Raw genomic sequence first — 17,574 nt, 5'->3', positions numbered from 1 at the left:
AGAAAGGACAAGGACTGAGCCTCTGCTGACCCTAGTGAATGAAGTGCTGGCATGTGCAGTGTGCCTAGCAGTGCCCAGCTCACAAGCTCCATTTATTTGAAGGTTCAGAAGTCATCTTTCTGGTTTCCCCATGGCTGCCAACCTTGACCACAGGCTTCTGGCATGGGGAAGAAAAGACCTAATCTATTTCCATGTGGAAGACTGTCGCCAGGAGACACTGACCAACCAAGAAGCAAAGAGTGAATAAGAGACAGAGGCCAGCAGGTGACAAGTTTCTGGACCAAATTAGTGGTCCCCCCAATATTCTGAGACCATTCCTCAGCTTCCTGAGACTGGGTCTAAGAAATCATGCTTATATGACTTGCTGCCTGATGAAAAGGATGACAACAGACCTGTACTGAAGATGGAACATGTCACAGATGCCTTCCCCCACTTCCTCTAACTGACACACAGGGATTCCAGCTGCTCTCCTCAACTGCAATTCTTTTGCCCATATGGTCTCCAGCCTCTTTGCCTCAACTGCAGAAGACAGTTTCTCACTGCTTACATACCCACAGAAGCCATTGACTGGATGCTGGTCACCCCTCATGTCATGCCAACAAAGTGCTCCATGAAGGTGAGGGAGGTCTCATTCCTCTCTGAGGCTATGTCCTCAAATCTTCAAAGATTTGCATAGGAAACAGGCCAGGTGACATTTCTGTATGCAATGATCAGACCGAAACAGGCCAGGTGACATTTCTGTATGCAATGATCAGACCATCAATCATGAAACAGGAGTCCAATAGACATCTGTCTATCATGATTATCCCAGAATGCACAGTTCATGGGAAGGAACGGAATATCACTGGCTGCTCCCTACACTTGGCTAAACAAAACACAGGATTGGAGCTGAACACAGAGGACAAAGGGCACCCCTGGCATTCCTTTATAAGGTGGCAGGATTCAAGCTTGGGGCTTGCGGATCCTAGGTGTTGTATTGAGTGTTTGTTATTGGTCTCTAGGAACCCTGGGCATTGGGGATGTGATGGGGCTGCTGACAGTGACTGTTCTGTGGCCTGTGGCCATATTCACAGTCATCTTCATATTACTGGTAGACTTGATATACAGGCACCAGCGCTGGCATTCTCGCTACCCACCTGGCCCTGTGCCATGGCCTCTGCTGGGTAACCTGCTGCAGGTGGACCTAGATAACATGCCATACAGCTTGTACAAGGTGAGTGACATAGTGGTCCATGGTAACTGAGGATATGGTGTCCATAGCAGCACATAGTGGGGTCAAGCCACAGGTCAGACAGGGATCCAGTCCCCAAGAGGGGACAGGCATAGGCGTGTTTGGTGGCAGCTTCTGGCACTTTCTAGGGCAAAAGTGTTGGGGGACAAAGTCCAGGAGGTGACTCATGATGTGACAGCAGAGTTCAGTCTGGATGGACAGGGCTGCAGCCATAGAAATCCCAAGTGCTTTATGATCCTGTCAAAGACATAATCTTGGCCTTCTGTGAGGTCCACTGTACCATATCAGTCAGGACACCAAGCGGAGAGAGGGGCTGTGGCTGCCTGAATGTCTTGCTGCTGTGTGCTCTCTGGACTCGCTGTCCATCTCGAGGAACAAGAGTTTCTTCATATGTGTCGACATGCTAAGGGACACCAGGACAGTTCTCTGACTCTATCTAGGTCACAGCTGGGGTGTGACATTTACTGTGGATTCACTGAACTTAAGCGATAAGAAGCCACAGTTGTAGGAAAACTTATGCTGGGGATGGAGCTCAGTCCACAGCATTTCCTAGGATATATGAGGACCAGAGTCAATAACAAGCAAAACACACACAAATATACATGCACATACATACAGAGAGAGGGGGAGGGGGAGGGGGAGGGAGACGGAGACGGGGGGAGAGAGAGGGAGGGGGGGGGAGAGAGGGACTCACATACACATAAGCACACACATTCACATATACAAAGATGCATGTGTAAACATACACAAATATGTACATACACACATAGAAACTGCCTGTGCATGCTCACACTTTGACAATGGTTGTGCAGTAAGCCTGGTGCTATGATCTGTGGGGACCTTTACTTTTTATGTTCTCTGTCCTACATAAGCTTCAAAACCGCTATGGTGGCGTGTTCAGCCTTCAGATGGCCTGGAAGCCTATGGTCATGATAAACGGACTGAAGGCAGTGCAGTAAGTGCTGCTGACCTGTGGAGAGGACACTGCTGACCGTCCTCCAGTGCCCATCTTTCAGTACCTGGGTTTGAAGCCCAGATCTCAAGGTAAAGGGTTGTGAGGACTATGTAGGTAATTTCAGAAATATGGCAATGAATGAGCAGGGGAAGAACAGGGCATGAATGTGGGTGAGAATGAGGACAAGCAATTCATTTAAATCCATGTGACTACCCAGAAGGCACGCACTGGATCATGGTAGCAAGGTTTTGGGAGGCTCATGGCTAGGACAGAACCCAGAGGAGAAGAGAGTTGATGAGAGCAGTAAACAGCGTAGCTGGGCATTCTTGCTTATACACAGATGTACTTGCAGGTGTGGTCCTTGCACCATACGAGCCTGAGTAGAAAGAGCAGAGGCGATTCTCTGTGTCTACCCTGCGCAACTTTGGCCTGGGCAAGAAATCTCTGGAGGAGTGGGTGACCAAGGAGGCTGGACACCTCTGTGATGCCTTCACTGCCCAGGCTGGTGGGTGATGGGCGAGGGATGTAGTTGGGGACAGGGAGACATGGGCAGTCCATGGACTTGCCTGTATCTCCACTCCATCTCCACTCCCAGGGCGGTCCATCAATCCCAACACCATGCTGAACAAAGCCGTGTGCAATGTGATTGTATCCCTCATTTTTGCCCGTCGCTTTGAATATGAAGACCCTTACCTCATCAGGATCCTGAAAGTACTGGAAGAAAGTTTGTCAGAACTCTCTGGCTTCATGCCTGAGGTAGGAGTTCAGGGAAGCCAACAGAGCCACGTCTGTGCATTGCATCTTCCCTGAGGGAAACTGTGTGCCAAGACAGTGGGAAAGACTTTCTGAGGGTCAACTGCAGGAGGATACAACTGTTGACAACTGTTCTATGACAGGAGGGGAGAATTGGACCAAAACTAGGATTTCCATAAAGGGAGAGAACATGGACCCTCTGTTTGCATGGAAGACACAAAGCCTGTGGCTACTGTGGGGGGGGGGGGGGGGGAATATTCCTTCTGTTCTAAAGGTTCTGGGAGACCCTCTAGTGGCTCTTGCAAATATAACAATTGAGGAGGAGACAGATGACAAGTGGGTCAGACAGGCTCTGAGTCCATTGTAAAGAAGGCTGGCACTGAGCCTGGTCCAGGTAGACAGTGAGCATCACTAGCACTGAGGAGCCAACCAAATGGTGAGTGGGTAAGAGCTTGTCAAGGCAAGCCTGGAGACCTAAGTTTGATATGTGGGACGCATGTAAGATAGAGACAATTGACTCTACACATTGTCCTGTCATTTACACACACCGTGGCACAGCAGCCCCACACATGATCATGATTCACTAAAAATTTTCTGAAGAGGAAGCTCTGAGAATTCCTGTGTCTCTCGCAGGTTGTTAATGCATTCCCGATACTCCTGCGCATCCCAGGGCTGGCTGACAAAATCTTAAAGGATCAGAAGAACTTCATGGCCTTAGTGGATAACCTGCTGACTGAGAATAGAACTACATGGGACTCTGCCCAGCCACCATGAAATTTTACTGATGCCTTCCTGGCAGAGATAGAGAAGGTGATTGGAAGCCCCAAAAGATGTAGCCAGGGGCTATGGGGTGAGGTCCTGTGAGGTCTGAGGCCAGAAGGATGTGGTCCTGTGCATTACCACATAACTCAACACCTGGGCTTCCCGGGAGACAATGGTAGGCCAAATGGACTTTCCCTCCCTACTGAGCCCACTTTTTCTGCCTGGACCAGGCCAAGGGGAATCCTGAGAGCAGCTTCAATGATGAAAATCTGCGCATGGTGGTTGCTGACCTGTTTGGTGCAGGGATGGTGACCACCTCAACCACACTGTCATGGACCCTGCTGCTCATGATCCTGAATCCGGATGTGCAATGTAAGCACGGCTGCAGTGGGAGAGAGGTAGAGGCACACTCCCCAGATGACTTGAGACACTTGTGGCTCCCAGCACTAACTTAACACAAACTCCAGTACTGCTCACTGGTGTCTTTCTTACATAGACACAGCCCTTAACATGGCTGTAAGACAGGGAAGGCCCCCGTGATGGTTTCACTGAGGGGATGCTGTCCCTCCAGGCAGAGTCCAACAGGAAATCGATGAGGTCATTGGGCAGGTGAGGAGTCCAGAGATGGCAGACCAGCCCGCATGCCCTACACCAATGCTGTCATCCATGAGGTACAACGATTTGGGGACATTGCTCCATTGAATTTGCCATGCATCTTGAGTCGAGACATTGAAGTGCAGGACTTCCTCATCCCCAAGGTAGGACTGGGCCTGTTACTATTGCATCATGACCACTATCATACAAGGGCAGGAGAGATGACAACATATGATTCTCAACATGTTCACAAGGACCACAGTGCATGCAGGCTGCAGCCTTTGAGAGTCCTCAAGAAATTGAAATGTCAAGCAAAATGGCAAAAGCTCACATTATCGAGCATTACACCAGGGATGAATTGGCAACCCATGGGAGATCTGTTACAGGGCTCTCCAAGACGCTGAGCATCTGGGGTTGAGGAAGAATGAGGAAATCAAATGAGTGCAGGGACGTAGTTATGCATGTGATCCTTGTTACCAGGGTCTAGGCAGCTCCTACCCAGTCATGTTCACACCATGTGCATTCTGCCAGGGGACGACCCTCATCCCCAACCTGTCCTCAGTGCTGAAGGATGAGACTGTCTGGGAGAAGTCCCTCTGCTTCCACCCTGAACACTTCCTGGATGCCCAGGGCCACTTTGTGAAGCATGAGGCCTTCATACCATTCTCAGCAGGTGCCTCTGGGGTCTTGGCTGCCTGTAGGGCCCCAGGGTGACTTGGAGGGTATAGCATCAATCAGGTCCCAGACTGACTGAGCCCCTCTCCCACCCACAGGCCGCCGAGCATGCCTGGGGGAGCCCCTGGCCCGCATGGAGCTCTTCCTCTTCTTCACCTGCCTCCTGCAGCGCTTTAGCTTCTCGGTGCCTGCAGGACAGCCCCGGCCCAGTGATTATGGCACCTCTGCTGTTCCAGTTGCCCCCTCCCCCTACCAGCTCTGTGCTGTGATGAGGGAACAAGGACACTAATTCCAGACCTGCTCTGCAGGGCAGGCTGAGCCATGCTAAATAAACCTGTCTTGTGGCAACTGCTGTTTCCTATTTCAACTTCAGCCCTGTCTTGCTGGATCCTAAGAAAACACTCTCCAACCATGCTTTCCCAGCTGCCTCATCAATCCCCAGGAGACAACTTGACTGCTAAGGTTGAAGAGTGTGCTGGGATTCAACCATTGGTACAGGGCGACAGTTTCAACACTTGGGATCTCAAATCAGGAGTATTCTGTGTGTTGAGCTATCCTGGGATATACAGTAAGGCCTAGGTCAGCCTGGGCTATACAACCAGGAGAGTCTGCCTGGGAAAACTAAAGCAGAGCTACGAAGAGGGTACACCAAGAAGACAGGAAGAGTAGAGAGAGAAAGTGAGGAAGAAGGAAGAGAACAAAAAGGCAGTCTGTGTTCAGGAGTGACAGCTGACCCTGTGTCAACCACAAAGACCCATGAATGGTGACCAGGTTGGTGACAAACTGCAGGCAGAGGTCAGGTCACCATGTGTCTCTGGGATAAATGTAGGAAGCTTCCACTAAGAATCAGCACTGCTCCTGTCTGGGGACATGACATGGTGGTCCCCAAGACCCTTTGGTGACATGAGTGACTGGAAAGGCTCCCAGAGACAGGAAGTCTGTTGTCCTAACAGTGATGACTGCAGAGAAATGACAGAGAAGAAAAGCAGCAGCAGGCAACGTGACAGCAAAACTCAGGCAGTTGGGCACACACCCAGCTGTCTGTCAGATGTGTCAGAGGGTGGGACTCCCAGTCACCAGTGTGGCTCAGGCTGAGGACATGGCTCACAGGGAACCTCAGTGAGCCTCACTGTCAAGGGACCTGGTGGGTGCCAGAGGGATGGAGCACATACATGGCTGACCTGTCTCCACATCCTCCAAGTCACACTCACATAACCAGGGACCACTTCCCTAAACCCTGTTGCTGGTGTAAATGGTGCCATATGGCCCTCAGCCTCACCTGTTCAGAAACACTGCTATCAGCATGTTCCAGACTCTCAGTCAGTGTCTCCCACAGCTAAACAGGACTCAAGCAACTTATCTTGGAGTGAAGGACAGAATTCCCCAAGCTGAGGTCACCCTTCATCCCTGCCCACACTCCTTGCCATATCAGGCAGATTGATGCATTTGTTTGAGCATCTTTTCTGTTTTATTTTTTGTCAGGCCAGCATCACCATTTTATTTCTTTTGGTGTTGAGGATTGACCCTAAGGCCTTATGTGTTCTCAGCCAGAGCACTCCAGTGCTCCATACCCAAGAGTTATGTGTGTGTGTGTGTGTGTGTGTGTGTGTACATGTGTGTATTATGTAGTCACTTATGTGTGGCATATGTACATTTGTGTGTCAGCAGTGTGTGTGTGTGTGTGGTGTAGCATTGTGTGTATTGGCATATGTATATTCTATGAATTCATGTATGTGTACATATGTCTATGTGTACATGTGTGAATATGCATGTGTCTGTAGGGGTGATATTTAGAATATTTGTTACTGGGCAGCCACCATTTTCCCGCTGCACCAAAGCTCTGCCTAGGGCTCTGGCTAGCTAGATGTACAGGTGCTCCCACCCATGAGACACCAGCTTTCGGGATGGCTCTGCCAATCCACCACACTGTATCCACAAGTACAGTTCGGTTGAACCCAAGGCAATATCTTCCATCCTCACAGTACCTGGTAGAAAAGCAGTCTAAAAGCTTAATTATTATCTAAAAGATTTATATATTTAGAAATGCTCAATCAACAAGATGCCCACACAATTAGAGTTGTTACCCAATGTGTGTCCTCTCTTCCGGAGGAACGTCCCACGACGATCTCTCAGCTGGGAACAGGGTGAGAGCAGGGAGGGTCCGCTACTGTCTCTGCCACTGCCTCCACCTGTGTCTCCACTGTCCGTCTGTCTCTGACATGGTCTGGTGCATGAGGTCTGGGCCAAAAGGAAACAGGCTAGCTGGCAAGGAGGCAACTTGGTGTCCCAGGCAGGTTCCAAGAAAGCAGATCTCTCCCCAAGTGTTACAGCTCTTATGACAGAAACTCTCGGACACCAGGATGATTCTTGAACGCCCCTTTACTTCTCCTCATAGAGCCCTTATATATAGTTTCAGGGTTGGTTAGGGTCTGGCAGCAGATAATGCCTATTGGCTTGATCTGAGAGATTGGAGATACCTAATTTACATGTGGGAGAGCCTGAGGCACTGTTCCTCCTGAATGATGGCCATAGACCTCTCTGTGGGAGGGGCTGTGGAGGGCTGAAGCAGAATGAAAGAACCAGGGCCTGGGAGCAGAGCCGAACACCTGCCATCCTGATAAAGGTCCGGGGTTCAAGACTTATGCTCAACGAGGTGTGGGGAAAATTAAAAAAAAGGCCGCCACAGCGGCGCAAGCCCACCGCCGTGGCGGGTCCCCACATCAGGGAGGGAGATCCTACGGTTCCAGTGGCCTGAGGGCCTTGGCGGCGGCGGGCCCCAGTAACACGAGGAAGTCCTTGGTTCCAAAAAGGTTTATTGACATGACGGATAATAGATGGATCTAGGCGTACCCCCCAAAAACTCAGGGCCGTCCCGAGTTATATAGGGATGGAGAAAGGGGGAGGATTAGGGGAGGATCTGGGGGGAGGAATGTTTAATTTGCTCTGCCCTCTGGCCTTCATTAGTATGTAAATCTCTAAGGCCTGAGGCCTATCACCTGGGTGACTCTATGGAGATCTGTGACTGTTTTTCAGGATCCTAGGTGATGGGAGGGACCGAACTCCTGCCGGTTCTCATGAGGAATTCCACAGAGAATCTCGGGGTTCTAAGTACCTGCTCAACCATGACCCAGGATACCCTTATGCAGTCCCACATCTAATATACAAATTTCAAAACAAATTTTAGTCTCATCAAGATAATTTTTGTTTGATTCTCTGAAATCTAGTCTTCTGGAAGCCTACCTCTATCATGTCTGATCCATATAGTTCTGGAAGGTATAAGGACCTTAATGACCTCTTCTGAAAACACCAGACAAAACCTTTTTTCCCAAATCAGCATTCCTTGAACCAGTAACCAGAAAAACCTTTATCTTGACCTATTTTCCAGAGGAAAAATATGACTACACAACTCAGAATCACACTCATTTTGAAAGTTAAAGCAATCTAAAGTGAACAAATATGTAAATGTATTGTATATGCCTATTTTCTGGCCTTTCCTATTTTGCAAAGCAGAAACTAAACCCAAAATTCCCGTGGTGCCCACATTACACAGAAACCAAGTATCATTTGAGGCAATATAACTTTATACCATCTTAATACACCTGACTTACATTATTGTTCACTTTGGCTGTCAACCTAGAGCAGGTTTTTCATTTATACCATTGATCAGTTTGGCTCTCTGTCTGGAGCAGCCTTCTACTTATTTATCTATGTGTAAGTCTCTCTATAGAAGCTACAGACAAATTTTATTACCTGATCAAAGCAGGCAATGAATATCACTATACTCTGTACCTGGAGTCAGTGACAGTTTTTCCTCTCTTTCCCTATCTACTTCTGAACCTCAGGCCAGATGTCCCACGTCATTCGACAAATCTGTTTATGACTACTCAAGAATCACTGTCATTCCAGTGAACCACATCTAACTTCTCAGGATACTTAGGGAAATAGGAAGACCTAGAGATAACCCTGAGATGCACGTTGGTCTTGATTTGAATGAAACAAGGCAGACCAAAGGTAGAAAAGAGAATAAACAGTGCACAGCGTAGAGTCCAGAAGAACACATCCAGGTTGCATCCAGCCTCTTCCAGTGGAGTCCAAAGGACAGTGATCAACACTGTTAACATGTGTGTAGAAAACTGAAAACCTGGGAGCACTTTGGGCTGGTGCAGCAATGCTTGACGGCCAGAGACTCAGTGCCAGCTTCCTGTTGTGGACATGGTACACCTGTGCTGCTGACATAAATATGGAGACCCTAATTCCCCTAAAGTCACATGATCCTGACAGACCTCAGTTGTTCACATGGCTGACAAGACATAGACTGAGGATGAAAGCAATTATACAGGACAGCACCTTTGCTGACCCTAGTCAATGGAGAGCAGGGATGTGCAGTGTGCCCAGCAGTGCCCAGCTCACAAGCTCCATTTCATTGAATGTAGAGAGCCGTGGAAAGCAGAGACATATCTGGCAATCTGATGCTCTCACAAGTTCTGTAATTTACTGTCTTTGTGTGAGGGGAAAGCGCGCGAAGTCACAAGCCCTTCCCGGGGCATATAGGATTTTATGGGCAATTAACCAACCAGATATGTACACATCACTCCAGGGGGTATTTAACCAGGACCTTCCTGGGGCTCAGGGCCTTTTCTCCCAGCCGGTTTCCACCAGCCGGCCTTTTTCCAGCGGGTCTTTCCTCTATAACATCGTAATAAAGATCTGCTGAAGAACTTTGGTGTCTGTGTTATCTCGCTGGCGAGTACACGCCACCAACATAAGTGGGGCCGAAATCCCGGGAAATTCGAAGGTACCCTGCGGAGAAGAGGTCCTCCCATCCGGAGTAAAACGTCAAAAGACGGAAGACAGAATCAGAGAGATATGGTTAATCCTGAATCTTTTCATATTTCCACTAAATCACAAGCTGCAGTGGAAGCGTTGGCTATCCTAGTGCCGGCTTTAATTTTATTTCTCTTGCTGTTATATTGCTTTCACCGGTACGCCTGTTAAAATCTTGCCGCTTGAGCCGGCCCTGCCCCCCTTCTAGTAGCCATTTCGGGTCCCTGAGTTTCAGCAACAAGTGAAAAGTTGGTCCTGTCCCCTTCCAGCAGTTTTTTCAATCCGGTGTGGTTTTTCCAAGGCAAGAGAAACTTGGTTCCGCCTCTCCTTTAGCTGCTTTGAGCCGGCGGGCTTCAGCGAGCAAGCAGAGCCTTAATCCCGCCCCCTGCCAGTTGCTGCTTCAGGCAGCGGTTTTTACGAGCAGACAGAGGCTCCGCATAATTAATTAGCCCCGAGTGAGCTACAGAGCTTTTCCCGGAGAGTCAGATTCTTCCAAAGATAACAGAACAGCATGGGGTCCTCACAGTCAGTGGTGATGGGGCTCCAGACTCTCCTGGGACAGCACAAACTAAAAGTTTCTGCTCACACACTGGAGAACTTTGTCAAAGAGATAGACAGAGTTGCTCCTTGGTATGCTTGCACAGGAACGCTGACGCTCGCCTCCTGGGACAGGCTGGAGCAGGATCTAATTCGAGAACAGCAAAATGGGAAGTTGAGGCCAGGCACACGCCCATTGTGGAAATTGATACGGTCGTGCTTACAGGATCAAAAATGTAGCTCAGCTATTGTGGCGAGTCAGGAGATACTGAAAGAGATTCAGGATAGAAACTTACCGGAAACTGAATCTGGGAAAGCGCTTACAAGCTTAAATAGAAGCTTGGGTAGACTGTCTACAGATTCCCCAGACGTTAGATCTGCGGGAGGGAAGGAGGGACCGGAGAGGTTCCTGGGAGAGTCCTTTTCGAAGAGAAAGCCTCTATATCCAGTAGAGGAATTGCAAGATCTGAAATTATATGAATATGAATCGGGGAGGTCTGGTTCCTCCAAGCGGGAACCAGAGAGAGTTGGAAAAATAGTCTGTTATGAGGTGGAAGGAGATGAAGAAGTAGTCCTCTTTGAGGCGGAAGGATTCCATTCACGTGGGCGGCTGCAGCCGCAGAGTAGAGAACAAAGGGAGGCGGGGATTAGAAAGCGTGCGCTTACAGCTCCCCCGCCCCCCTGGAATTCCCAGGCAGCACTCCCTGCTGCAATTTTGAGCGCACCGCCGCCGCCTTATGCAGACAAGCGCGGTGCAACTACCTTCCTTTCAGAGGAAGATAAAAAGAAAATGTTTCAAGCTTTTCCAGTGTTTGAAGCTCCAGAAGGAGGTCGTATTCACGCACCAGTAGAATATACTACAATTAAAGAACTTGCTGAATCAGTTCAGAAGTATGGGGTTGATGCAAATTTTACAATTATGCAATTAGAGAGATTAGCCACTATGGCAATGACCCCAAGCGATTGGCAGAATACAGTGAAAGCTGCCCTCCCTAACATGGGACAATATATAGAGTGGAAGGCCCTGTGGCATGACTCCTGTCAGACACAGGCAAAAGCCAATGCTAACACAGAAGGCAATCAGAGACAATGGACATTTGATCTGCTAACAGGACAGGGGCAATATGTTAATGATCAGACAAATTACGACTGGGGAGCCTATGTCCAGATCTCTGCTGCCACTATTAAGGCATGGAAAGCCCTTCCAAAAAAGGGAGAAGTAGGTGGACACCTAACAAAGATATTACAAAACCCCCAGGAGTCATTCTCGGAGTTTGTTGCAAGGATGACAGAAGCTGCAGGCAGGATTTTTGGAGACCCAGAGAGAGTCAAACCACTAATAGAACAGTTAGTATATGAAAATGCTTCACCAGAATGCCAGGCAGTAATTACCCCCAGAAGAAACAAAGGGTTAACGGATTGGATTAAAGTTTGCAGGGGAATTGGAGGCCCGCTGACTAACCCTGGTCTCGCTGCAGCTATCTTACAGAGCCAAAGCAGCTCAAATCCTGACAGCCATAAAATATGTTATAACTGTGGCAAATTGGGTCATTTTAAATGAGAGTGCCGTACTGCCATGCAGAAAAGACGGAGACTTTGCAATAAATGCAAAAGAGGTTATCACTGGGCTAATGAGTGTCGCTCAGTCAAAGATATTCAAGGAAGGCTTATTCAACATGATCCCCCACTATTGGAAAGAGAGGAAAGCAATCAAAAAAACGGAATTCTGGGCCCAAAATCCCAGGGCCCCAAAAATATGGGATACAAGCCTGCAGCTGGGAGACACCCCTAACTGCAGAACGACAAAGGGATCTGCAGGGTTAGACCTCCGTGCCAAATCCCAATACTTACTAATGCCACATGAGGGCGCACAGCTTGTTTCAGTTAACTTCAAAGGTCCCCTGCCTGAGAATAGTGTTGGCCTTATTCTAGGCCGCTCTTCTCTAACATTGAAAGGACTTGTGGTTCATCCTGGTGTAATAGACTAAGATTATACAGGAGAACTTCAGGTTCTCTGTTCTTGTCCACAAGGCATATTTTCTATTTCCCCTGGAGATAGAATTGCTCAATTGGTTATTCTTCCAAGTTTACATAATTACTTCCCATCCACCGGGGTGCCCAGAGATACCAATGGACTCGGTTCTTCAGGAACTGATTTTGCTCACCTGGTAGTTGATCTTAAAACTAGACCTACTTTAGAGTTAACAATAGAAGGGAAGAATTTTACAGGAATTCTAGATACAGGAGCTGATAAAAGTATCATTTCCTCTAATTGGTGGCCTAAGGCATGGCCAGTTACACAATCCTCCCACTCCTTACAGGGGTTGGGGTATGAGGCCAGTCCTGCAATCAGTTCACATTCCTTGAATTGGCAAACACCAGAGGGTCAGACAGGAAGTTTTACACCCTATGTGCTTCCTCTTCCTGTTAACCTCTGGGGAAGAGACATTTTACAAGACTTAGGACTGACACTAACTAATGAGTATTCACAACAAGCCATAGAAATTATGAGAAAGATGGGATATAAGGAAGGAAAAGGCCTTGGCAGATGAGAACAAGGAAGATTAAGCCCAATATCACAAGAAAGTAATACAGGAAGACAAGGTCTGGGTTTTCACTAGTTGCCATTGAGGGTTCATTGCCCATACCCTGGCTTACAGAGGAGGCCGTATGGGTACCTCAGTGGCCATTATCCTCTGAGAAATTAGAGGCCGCTACTAAATTAATTGAAGAACAAGTTAAAAATGGTCATTTAGAACCTTCTACTTCTCCTTGGAATACACCTATTTTTGTTATAAAAAAGAAATCAGGAAAATGGAGACTTCTCCATGATTTAAGAGCAATTAATGCACAGATGCAATTGTTTGGCTCAGTCCAAAGAGGTTTACCCTTGCTTTCTGCCTTACCCAGACAGTGGAGGATAATAATTATAGATATTAAAGACTGCTTCTTCTCCATTCCCCTACACCCACAGGACAGACAAAGATTTGCGTTTACATTACCTACTATTAATCACCTTGAACCTCATAAGAGATATCAGTGGAAAGTTTTGCCTCAAGGCATGGCCAATAGTCCTACTATGTGCCAGCTATATGTACAAATGGCCCTTGAACCCGTTAAGAAACAATTTCCTACCCTACTATAGATTCATTTTATGGATGATATTTTAATATGCCACAAGGAGTTGGCCATTTTACAGAAATCATATCCCTTATTAATTGCTGCATTAGAACAACGAGGTCTACATATTGCCACAGAGAAGGTTCAACTTTCAGAAGTTGGTTCCTTTTTAGGGACAGTTATTTATCCTGAGAAAATAGTTCCTCAAAAACTAGAAATTCACAGAGATCATTTGCACACCTTAAATGATTTTCAAAAATTATTAGGTGATATAAATTGGTTGAGACCATTCTTGAAAATTCCTTCTGCTGAATTGAAACCTTTGTTTGATATCTTAGAAGGAGATTCTCATATTTCCTCACCAAGAGCACTAACACCGGCTGCAAACCGTGCCCTGCGATTGGTAGAGGATGCCCTACAAGAAGCTCAGCTAAAGCGTATTGATGAGACCAAAACCTTTAATTTGTGTGTCTTTAAGACCAGACGTTTACCAACTGCTGTGTTATGGCAGGATGGGCCCTTATTATGGATCCATCCCAATGCATCTCCTGCAAAAATTATTGAATGGTACCCAGATTCAGTCGCTCAGCTTGCCCTTTGAGGATTAAAAGCAGCTGTCACTCATTTTAGAAGAGAGCCTAAAGTTTTAATAGTGCCTTATACTGCACATCAGGTTCAAATATTAACTGCTACCTCTGATGTTTGGGCAGTGTTAGTTACTTCCTTTAATGGCCAAATAGACAATCACTATCCTAAACATCCTATTTTACAATTTGCTTTAACTCAAGCCATTGTATTTCCACATATCATATCTCAAGAACCACTCCCAGATGGGGTAGTGGTATATACAGATGGGTCTAAAACAGGAATAGGTGCCTATGTGGTTGATAATAAAGTCACTGCCAAACAATACCATGAAACTTCACCTCAAATTGTAGAATGCTTGGTGGTACTGGAAGTCTTAGAAACCTTTCCAGGCCCCTTAAATATCGTGTCTGATTCTCTTTATGTGGTAAATGCAGTTAAAGTCTTGGAAGTTGCTGGATTAATTAAACCATCTAGCAAGCTTGCAGAAGTTTTTCAAAAGATTCAATCTATCCTGGTTAATAGGAGACATCCTGTCTTTATTACACATATTAGAGCTCACTCAGGTCTACCAGGTCCAATGTCTCATGGAAATGACCTGGCAGATCGAGCCACAAAGTTGATTGCTATTGCCTTATCCTCAAAATTAGACTCAGCCAAAGATTTTCACAAAAAATTTCATGTGACAGCAGAGACATTACATCGTCGGTTTGATATATCTAGAAAGGAAGCTAGAGATATAGTTACTCAATGTCAGAATTGCTGTCAATTTTTACCAGTGCCTCATGTGGGAATTAATCCACGATGAATTCGACCATTACAGATTTGGCAAATGGATGTTACTCATGTCCCATCTTTTGGGAGACTTCAATATTTACATGTTTCTATTGACACCTGTTCTGGAATCATTTTTGCCTCCCCGTTATCGGGAGAAAAGGCAACACATGTTATCCAGCATTGCCTTGAGGCCTGGAGTGCCTGGGGAAAGCCTAAACTTCTCAAAACCGATAATGGACCAGCATATACTTCTCAGAAGTTTGGACAATTTTGTCGCCAAATGGAGGTGACCCACCTGACAGGTCTCCCGTACAATCCTCAAGGACAAGACATTATAGAACGGGCTCATCGTACTCTTAAATCTTATTTTTTAAAACAAAAAGGGGGAGTCGAGGAAGCTCTACCCTCAGTGCCACGAGTCACCGTTTCTATAGCACTCTTTACCCTCAATTTTTTGAATTTGGACAGTCAGGGCCATTCGGCTGCTGACCGTCATTGTTTAGAGCCTGATAGGCCAAAGGAGATGGTCAAGTGGAAGGACGTCTTGACCGGACAATGGAATGGCCCGGATCCTATATTAATAAGATCCAGGGGAGCTGTCTGTGTTTTTCCACAGGAGGAAGACAATCCATTCTGGCTACCAGAGAGACTGACGCGAAGGCTCTTGACGACTGAAGATGACACCCTGAAGAATTCATCTGCAGATGTTTCCAGTCCTAATTTGGATCCTCCAGAATTGGGTTCCTAGTATATGGGGAGAACAACGATGGGCTATATTATCTGCCTTTCCTAAACCTATACCTGTTAGACATGATGCCATGGTGTTTCCAAGATTTCTTACAACTAATAGAACCATGGGGCTACCTTATCTTCCCTATGATAAAATTCAGGCCCCCCTGGGAGAAAATCGTTCCTTGCCTGAACGGGGTTCTCTCTGTTTTCAGATTACTGAGACAGGAAACTGTATAACTCTCTCGAAGAGAACCTTGGGGTGGTTTTATGAAAAGAGAAACTGGGTTAAACTAACAACTAAAAGGAATGATAATGAAAAGGACAATAGTTATGTCAAAGAGTTCTCACAGTCCTTTTTGCAACCAGCAATTTGGATAGATGGAACATTTTTATCACCCAAACTTATTGATGGAGAACATCCTCGTCAACCTAAGGTCTCTCCTTTTTGTAGTCTAAAAGATGAGGGAGTTGTTCTGCCTTGGTCTGATTGTCAATCCAGAGTAACACGATGGGCAGATACCAATGAAACTTTTTCCTTTTCACCCAATATGTTGGGAGATCCTGGAGCTGACGCGGTAATGAGAAAGGGTCCTTTTCTACAGAGCATTAGTATGAATCCGTTTCACAAATGGCTACTCTGTGGAGTTAATGGCAGTTGTACCGACCTCAACTCGCTAGCCTTTCTCCAGGGCGGAGCGACAGGAAGAACATCCTTTACAGGAGTTATCAATGGAACTATGGTGAAACAGAGTGCAGATCCGATCCCTCAGTTGACAAATCCTATTCAGTTAATTACTGGAGTTAACAAGATTATTGTAAATCAAACAGTATTTTCACCTACACCAGTGTGTGTTTTTCCACCTTTCTTGTTTATTCTTTCCAATTCCTCATTTGAAAAATGCACTAATGATTCATGCATGATGTCTCAGTGTTGGGCTGTTGGACAAGCTAAGCGTGCCATGGTTGCCAGAGTGCCACGATGGGTTCCTGTTCCTGTTGAAACACCCTCTACTCTATCATTATTCAGACAAAAAAGAGACTTTGGCATAACTGCAGCCATAATAACAGCGATATCAGTCACTGCCATTGCAGCTACAGCTGCTGGGATTGCTATGACAACCAAAGTCCAAACAGCAGCAGCCTTAAATCGGCTGTCCGCTACAGTGACAGAGGCAGGCAACTTCCATACTTCTGCTAATGCTGAATTGAAAGGCGGATTGATGATTGTTAATCAGCGCCTAGACTTGGTAGAAGAAAGGATAGATATCCTCTTTCAATTGGCACAATTGGGATGTGAAAGAAGTCTGGGAGCACTCTGTATTACTAGTGTTCAATATGAAAACTTTACTCGAGCAGCTAATTTGTCCAGACAATTGTCTCGTTACCTAACAGGAGAATGGTCAGAAGGATTTGATGAACTTCTCGAGAAGTTGCGAGCAGCGGTGGCAGCCATCAACTCAACGCGTGTGGACATTTCGCTGACTGAAGGACTCTCCACCTGGTACAACCCTGTGTTGTGGATTAGTGTTCATACTCTGGTTGGTTTGCAAGCTCAGAGATCAACAGAAACGTGACAACGTCGTGATTACCCAAGCACTTGCAGCCTTAGAACAAGGTTCATCTCCCGAAATCTGGTTGTCTATGCTAAAGAAATAGCCAGCAAACAGATCCTCAGCTACTGCACCCCAAGGGCTCAGCCCATTGCACTGGGTCAGTGAGGAGTTTTAGTCTGACTGGTCCTTGTCTGTGTAGCTCTGGTACCTGAATTTTGAGACAAACAGCCCTTGCACCCCTAGGAGGTGACTCCATTGCACAGGGATGGGTGTTTGCATCTCTCCCAGTTTCCCCTAGCCTTTACACCCAGAGGACTTGCTTCCATTGCACCTGGTAAGGTGGGGAAGACTGTATCAAACTATTAGTCCTTGATCACTTATTCCCCCATAATGGAATTTGCTTGATCGGGCTTGAGTTTGAGTTTTGATTGGTACCGTGCCAGACAGACCAAGGACAGCTCTATCTTTTTGTCTCC

General features: G+C 46.8%; 1 pseudogene; it reads left to right on the top strand.

Moving 5' to 3' along the window:
* The first annotated feature begins 1,024 nt into the window (after positions 1-1,024).
* On the top strand, positions 1,025-5,314 carry LOC114640860 (annotated as a pseudogene).
* The last annotated feature ends 12,260 nt before the right edge of the window (positions 5,315-17,574 follow it).

This window comes from Grammomys surdaster, unplaced genomic scaffold (assembly GCF_004785775.1).
Source record: "Grammomys surdaster isolate TR1022 unplaced genomic scaffold, NIH_TR_1.0 125852, whole genome shotgun sequence".
Taxonomy (NCBI): Eukaryota; Metazoa; Chordata; class Mammalia; order Rodentia; family Muridae; genus Grammomys; species Grammomys surdaster.
Note: the sequence above shows the minus strand (reverse complement) of the source record. Positions and strands in the feature narration are given on the sequence as shown.